The sequence below is a fragment of the Salvelinus namaycush genome, chromosome 30 (assembly GCF_016432855.1).
Source record: "Salvelinus namaycush isolate Seneca chromosome 30, SaNama_1.0, whole genome shotgun sequence".
NCBI classification, from domain to species: domain Eukaryota; kingdom Metazoa; phylum Chordata; class Actinopteri; order Salmoniformes; family Salmonidae; genus Salvelinus; species Salvelinus namaycush.
Genome location: NC_052336.1, coordinates 22,486,052 through 22,492,669, shown reverse-complemented (window position 1 = coordinate 22,492,669; position 6,618 = coordinate 22,486,052).

The window sequence follows — 6,618 nt, the reverse complement described above, 5'->3', positions numbered from 1 at the left end:
CCGATCAATCTGAAATGACCTTTACATTTCAATCGTGCTATACCACGATACGGACTAATTTAAGCCCAACATTGAACACTGTGTGTGTGTGTGTGTGTGTTGACGGCAGTCTCCGGGCAGTGTCTCTAGTGACAATCTGAGCTCCTCCTCTGTGTGGTTGCTGACGTTGTTGTCCAGGGTGGGCTGTGGAATATCCCTCTGTTTCCTGTGTCTGGCTCTCCTCATCCACCTCAGGTCAGAGTCTACCGACAAAACTAATACTTATGTCCACGACATGCAAACCACTATTCCACCACACACAATGCCTCTCAGACAGAACATCCTCATTGGAAAAACAAGTTTTGAGATTCAAAGTACCCTTTTTACATCAGCAGTTGTCATACAGTGCTTTTACAATAACCTGACCCCAAAGAGTTAGTAGAAGGAACCTAGATAGGAACTGCCATAACAATGAGATTTGCTATATTGTTGATTTTGACAATCAATTGAATTATAACTTCCCTTCCTCCAGAAGGGGTAAATCTGATGATTCCTGTGCATCCACATCCACCTGTGCGCAGCGTTGTTGTGCCTCAACCTGACCTTCCTCATCAACGGCAGCCTGGCCTCTCTTGGTGTCCACGGCCTGTGTGTTGCTATGGCAGCAGCCACCCACTACTCCCTGCTGTGCACCCTCACCTGGTTCTCCCTGGAAGGCTTCCACCTCTACCTGCTCATCATCCGGGTCTTCAGCATCCACGTCAACAGATACCTCCTCAAACTGGGCCTGGTAGGATGGGGTGAGTGCAGTAATTCAACGGTGAAGACAAGTATGATTAGACTAGGCATGATCAGTGAGAAGTGAAACAGTTTCACTCAGCTGCACATGGTATTGTCCAGCTTGATCCGCTCTGAGCTGGTGGGATCTCTGGATCTCTTCAGCTTTCATTAATGTATTTAAAGTATCTACGCTGTCTCTTGGTGTTTGACTCAACTGGGGCAATTCAATGAAAATGTTCCTAATCTCTTTCAGGAATACCTGGCATAGTAGTTACCATAATTGTTGCTTGTGGCAAATATGGAGAATACAACAAATACCAGCAAGATGGTGGTGCTGTTAAAATGTAAGTAATATCGTGATAATTATATGGATTTTCATATCACCAATGACTCCCTTTCTCTCTGTAAAAAAACTGACTGACTGTGTCCCTGTCTTTATATGTACGTGACTGTGGCTCGGCTCTCTCTCTCTCTCTCTCTCCCTCTCTCCCTCTCTCCCTCTCTCCGTCTGTCCGTCTGTCTGTCTGTAGGTGCTGGCTGACTGACTCTGCTCTGACCACGGTGTCCTTCTCGTACTTTGTGCTGACATTCGTGGTGAACGTGCTGTGCTTTGGGTCTGTGACAGTGAAGGTGGTGAGGGCCCACCGTCAGAGTCCTGTCCTGAGGGAGAGAAGTATGAGCAGGGGGACAGTACTCAGTCTGCTGGGTCTGGCCTGGCTCCTGGGGTCTCCTGGGGGGTCCTGCTCTTCCAGTTTGGCCCCCTGAAGGAGACAGCCTTCTACATCTTCTGCACTGTCAACTCTCTCCATGGTGAGATAAGAAACAGCCCATACAAACACAGTAGTCAATTTGTTCGGGAGCACAATCCGATGCAAAGTCAATGATGAAAAATCATTATGGTAATTTAACTGATGTTAATGTAATAGTACATAGATCTAGGGGCATGGAAAACATATTTACATCGGTCTATGTAAAGCATGCCTTTATAAAAACACTGTAGGTAATGTCCTGGTTGTGGCATTGATACCAGATTAACAACCCAGTCAAATAACGTGGTCTATGGTCAGGGACCTACAGCATGTTCTATTACACTACTGTGAGTCACTATTGTATAGAAAGACAGACGTGTCATCTTGTAATTCAGTCAAAATGCTTATTACAACCTACAGGCCTCTTCCTGTTTCTACGCTATTGGTCTTTAACTCGGCCAGAGAAAGAATCTGTCTCCACGGCAACCACTGTAACTTCTTCAAGGGCGATGCATCCAGCTGAGGCCAGTCCCTGACTAACACGGTTAAACCTTTTACTACTAATACCACTGCTTCCATTTTATTACCACAGAAGCACAATATTTAGTATGTAGGTTTTTAACATGCCACTACAGGCAAACATAAGCATAAATTAAAGCGTAATCACACAAATAAAAATGTGTTTCCAGGTTTGCTCATAAGCTTACTGTGCTCATAATACAATTTTTTTTACTTTTCAATGTTGTGCTGTTTATTTCACTTTTTTGTTGTGCATTTTATTGTATTTTGTGACGCACATTCCATGCCTATTCACTTTTGATGTGCATAGTCCCAGGCAAATACGCAACATATCAATTAGGTTCAAATGGTTTTCATCCTCGTCTCTGAAAAGAATCAAATAGGTTTGGCTATCCGATCTATCACTCACCATTGTGCATGAGGGTAAGATGGAGTGATCAACTGTCAAGTGGTGCCTTTCCGTTTCATTGATTGTCATCAAAAATCCTCTGAAAGAGAATGTCCTTTTGTAGTCCATCGGTTACGTTTTGGATAACTTTGATGTCTTTGGTTTTTGCAGAACAGACCTACAGTATATAGCCTCCTAGCCTATGGGATACCTGAGATAACGTTAAGCCTATATTAGTCAAGTAGATGGTACCTTATCATAACATAACTATATTTGCAGGGATGTGAATTGAATTGTTACAAAGAAAAATGTTTTTGGATTGTGTCATTTGTGTAAATAATGTATTTGCGTGTCATTGCGTATGCAAGAACAGTGAAGACAAGCAACTCAAAAAGGTGCCCTATTAACCTTGTTTATGGATAATAAAAAATATCCTACCTAGACTAGCATTATTGTTTTCAGTTTCAGAGTTTTCAGAGTACAAGTGAGTACAATTTTACTGTAGGCTGTAAACTGCACAGACCATGTTTTTGAATAATGACCCAAAAGCCCTGGGATTTAAATGTTCCATTCCATTTGGATCAGTTGTGGGACTACTCTGGACAGATTATAGAAAGGCACAGTAGCAGGCCAGTCTGTATTTTTACTTCTGATACTGATTAGCTGTCTTTTGCCGATCGTCATTCTCCCAAGTCGGCATTCAGAAAGTATTTATACCCCTTGACTTATTCCACATTTTGTTGTGTTACCGCCTGAATTCAAAATGTATTAAATATATATTTGTTCTCACCCCTCTACACACAATACCAAATAATGACAAAGTAAAAAATATATGTTTTTAGAACATTTTGCAAATGTTTTGAAAATGAAATACAGAAATATAAAATGTACACAGGGGCACAACTTTTTTTTTTAGAAGTGGGGGAACATAACCTGCACTGGGGTCTGCCTTTTTTGGCATCTAAAGCTAATTTCCTGCATTTCTACACAATCTAATATGACCCATGGTCTTTTAGCTAGGGAAGAGATGATATGTTTACGTGATTGATAAGACTGAACTAGATCAATGATATTTCAATAATCAATATTGTGTCGCACCTTTAACCAATAGACTAACAAATTAACAACTCTTTCAAATAAAGTACAAATACTTGACTTTATCAAGACATCCTCTATATCACATTTCAGCCAGACAGCCCAGCCAGCCCGAGCCACCTGCACGCCCGACCCCCACCAGTCTAGTCAATAACTCAACTCTCTCACCAACACAACTTCCTTTCCACCTTTTTTTCCCAAGGGAAAGGTTTGAAAGAAATACCAAAAAACACTCCTTTTGTCATACTGTATTCCATATAAGGCATCCAGACCTTATGAAAGTTGCCCAGTATACCCTTAATCTTGTAATAAATCAAGTCTAGTGAGACATAACTTGACATTCCTGCCATCCATTTCGACATTGTGGGAGGATTAACAACCTTCCAATTAATGGCAATGCATTTCTTAACAGCTACACTATAAATTATAGTTTACATAGTTACTTCTGATAACAGTCTCCAGTATCAACATTTCAGTAAAAACAAAACCAGGGAGAAGGGAGAATCTGTAGACATAATGAGATAAAAGAACATCCTCCTTGCCAGAATCCAGCCAGCCTTCACAAGACCATAACATATGCAAATACGGTGAGCTCAAAAAGTATTGGGACAGTGACCATTTTTGTTGTTGTTCCAGCACTTTTGAAATTATACAATGAATATGAGGTTAAAGTGCAGACTGTCAGCTTTAATTTGAGGCTATTTTCACCCGTATCAGGTTTAGAAATTACAGCACTTTTTGTGCATAGTCCCCACATTTTAGGGGACCAAAAATATTGGGAAAAATTCACTTATACACTAACATGAACAAAAGTATGTGGACACCTGCTCATCGAACATCTCATTCCAAAATCATGGGCAATAATATGGAGTTGGTCACCCATTTGCTGCTATTACAGCCACTCTTCTGGGAATGCTTTCCTCTAGATGTTGGAACATTGTTGCAGGGACTTGCTTCCATTCAGCCACAATCTTCACAAGAAGATTAGTGAGGTTGAGCACTGATGTTGCGCAATTAGGCCTTGCTCGCATTCGGCGTTCCAATCCATCCCAAAGGTGTTCGATGGGGTTGAGGTCAGGGCTCTGTGCAGGCCAGTCAAGTTCTTCGACACCAATCTCAACAAACTATTTCTGTATGGACCTCACTTTATGCACGGGGGCATTGTCATGCTGAAACAGGAAAGGGCCTTCCCCAAACTGTTTCCACAAAGTTGGAAGCACAGAATTGTCTAGAATGTCATTGTATGCTGATTTCCCTTCACTGGAACTAAGGGGCCTAGCCCGAACCATGAATAAAAGCCCCAGACAATTATTCCTCCTGCACCAAACTTTACAGTTGGCACTATGCATTCGTGCAGGTAACGTTCTCCTGGCATCCGCCAAACCCAGATTCGTCTGTCAAACTGCCAGATAGTGAAGCGTGACTCATCACTCATTCATCACGTTTCACTGCTCCAGAGTCCAATGGCAGCAAACTTTACACCACTCCTGTCGACACTTGGCATTGCACATGGTGATCTTAGGCTTGTGTGCGTCTGCTCGGCCATGGGGGGGCAGTTTGGCACTCAGTAGTGAGTGTTGCAACCGAGCACAGCACTCGGCTGTCCCGTTCTGTGAGCTTGTGTGGCCTACCACTCCTCTGTGAGCTTGCGTGGCCCACCACTTTGCGGCTGAGCCGTTGTTGCTCCTACACGTTTCCACTTCACAATAACAGCTCTAGCAGGGAAGAATTTTGACGAACTGACTTGTTAGAAAGGTGGCATCCTATGACGGTGCCACGTTAAAAGCCACTGAGCTCTTCAGTAAGGCCATTCTATGCCAATGTTTGTCTATGTATATGTAGTGTACCTTAAACCGATGAAAGCTGAAGAGATCCAGAGACCCCTCCAGCTCAGGGCCGTAACTACACTGAACAAAAATATAAACTCAACATGTAAAGTGTTGGTCCCATGTTTCATGAGCTTAAATAAAAGATCCAGAAATGTTCCATGTGCACAAAAAGCTTATTTCTCTCAAATTTTGTGCACAATTGTGTTTACATCCTTGTAAGTGAGCATTTCTCCTTAGCCAAGATAATCCATCCACCTGACAGGTGTGGCATGATTAAACAGCATGAAGCTGATTAAACAGCATGATCATTACACAGGTACACCTTGTGCTGGGGACAATAAAAGGCCACTCTAAAATGTGCAGTTTTGTCACAAGACACAATGCCGCAGATGTCTCAAGTTTGAGGGAGTGTGCAATTGGCATGCTGACTGTAGGAATGTCCACCAGAGCTGTTGCCAGAGAATTTAATGTTCATTTCTGTACGTCGTACAAGAGAATTTCCAACCGGCCTCACAACCGCAGACCACGTGTATGGCGTTGGTTGCTGAACAGAGGGGAAAGGGGAAAGGGGTGCCCCCTGGTGGGGTTATGGTATGGGTAGGCATAAGCTACAGACAACGAACACAATTGCATTTTATTGATGGCAATTTGAATGCACAGAGATATAGTGACGAGTATCTATGTGCAAGCGCACAGACAGTGTGGTGAAGAAGGTGCAACAGCGCCTCTTGAAACTGAGGAGGCTGAGAAAATGTGGCTTGTCACCGAAAACCATCATTAACTTTTAACAGGTGCACAATCGAGAGCAACCTGACGAGCTGTATCACTGCCTGGTACCGCAACTGCACCGCCCTCAACCGCAGGGCTTTCTAGAGTGCGGTCTGCACAACGCATCACTGGGGGCAAACTACCTGCCCTCCAGGACACCTACAACACCTGATGTCACAGGAAGGCAAAAAAGATCATCAAGGACAATAACCACCCGAGCCACTGCCTGTTCACCCGCTTCCATCCAGAAGGCGAGGTCAGTACAGGTGCATCAAAGCTGGGACAGAGAGATTGAAAAACAGCTTATATCTCAAGGCCATCAGATTGTTAAACAGCCATCACTAGCACAGAGAGGCGGCTGCCTACCTACAGACTTGATATCATTGGCCACTTTAGTAAATGGAGCACTAGTCACTTTAATAACGCCACTTTAAGAATGTTTACATCTCACATTACTTATCTCATATGTATATACTGTATACTACACTATCTATTCTATACTATCTATTGC